Source organism: Gastrolobium bilobum, unplaced genomic scaffold, assembly GCF_033153095.1.
Source record: "Gastrolobium bilobum isolate Gb01-03AN ecotype WA unplaced genomic scaffold, APGP_CSIRO_Gbil_v1 utg10884, whole genome shotgun sequence".
In the NCBI taxonomy this organism is placed as follows: Eukaryota; Viridiplantae; Streptophyta; class Magnoliopsida; order Fabales; family Fabaceae; genus Gastrolobium; species Gastrolobium bilobum.
The window spans coordinates 68,200-69,513 of NW_026899028.1; the positions used below are offsets into that span (position 1 = coordinate 68,200).

At 39.9% G+C, this 1,314-nt stretch overlaps 1 non-coding gene across 1 annotated transcript; it reads left to right on the top strand.

Moving 5' to 3' along the window:
• The first annotated feature begins 212 nt into the window (after nucleotides 1-212).
• LOC133286362 (small nucleolar RNA R71) lies at nucleotides 213-319 on the top strand. Its single transcript, XR_009748115.1, has one exon. It is a non-coding gene; the product is annotated as a small nucleolar RNA R71 (small nucleolar RNA).
• Nucleotides 320-1,314: the final 995 nt, after the last annotated feature.

Here is a 1,314-nt window from a genome sequence, read left to right on the forward strand (position 1 = left end):
TTTGTTTATCCAGTTCTAGCATGCCTGGCTTCCTCACTGGGCTCACTCTGTCTATTGGCCATTGGAGACATCTTTCAGCAGTCCCTTCTATGATTTCGTATCTTGATTCAAGTGTTCCTGTAAAGAAATATCCTCCTGCAGCAAAATCTAGGTGAGATTGAGAAGTATGGTCAAGTCCTTTATAGAAAGATTGTAGCACTCCCCAACTCTCTACCCCATGGTTTGGACATTTTCTTATGATGTCCTTGTATCTCTCCCATGCTTCATAGAGATTTTCTCCATAAAACATTCTGAAGTTAGAGATTTCAGCTCTAACATCAGCTTGTCGAGACATTGGGAGAAACCTCTCTATGAACTTGTTAGAGAGTTCTTCCCATGTGTGGATTGATCCAGGGGTGAGAGTTTTCATCCATGTTTTAGCTTTTAAACCCAAGGAGTGAGGGAACAACCTCATTCTCATGCTCTCCTCTGTTACACCCTCAGCTTTAAAATTATCACAAATATCTTGGAATGTTGTGAGGTGTGTGTAAGGATCTTCTGCAGGGAGTCCATTGAAGACCCCTGCTTCCCTAATCATGTGGAACATGATAGGTTTTAGTTCAAAATTTGGTGCTACAGGGGGAAGGATTACTCCCCTATCTGGTCTGTTCCTGAAAGGAACAGCCACAGTTCTGAAGTTCTGTTCAGGGGGAACCTCTTCATTGTTATTAATATAAAAGTAAAGTCAGATATACAGTATATGTGTTAGAAAACAATGATAAGAACAACAGTTAGTGTTTCTATCCACAGCAATGGCGCCAAAAACTTGTTGGGTGGTTTGCTGATGGTGGAAAAATATAAGTTCTGATAGGGGACGTTCTTCTGTTCTTGCAGAACACAGATTCGTCCCTCAGTTCCAACCCAAGTGCGCAAGTGCACGCATCAAGTAATAAAGGGAGTATTAATGCTCAAATTATCGTTCCCACAAGGATAGAGTGCTAATTATTGTTTTATCACTGTTTATAAAGAGTGAAAATGAGAAGAAAAGTTAGTAAATGAACTGTCTGGTCAAACGTTCCTACTCTCTTGACAACGTTCCTCAGGAACAGTAGGTTCAACCTGATGTCAAACAGTTGCTTGCTGCGTTATGTATGTGATCCTTCCTGTTTAGAAGAAGGTGAGATAACAGTCATTGGAGTGTTTATAAGTACTAAATAAAATAAAATAAAATTACTAAAACAGAAATAACTTTAATCAGGAGACAACAAGGTGGTGGTTAAAACAGTTTAACAGAAGGAACAGATTCACTGCTTCCCTCTGCCTGCCAACTCTGAT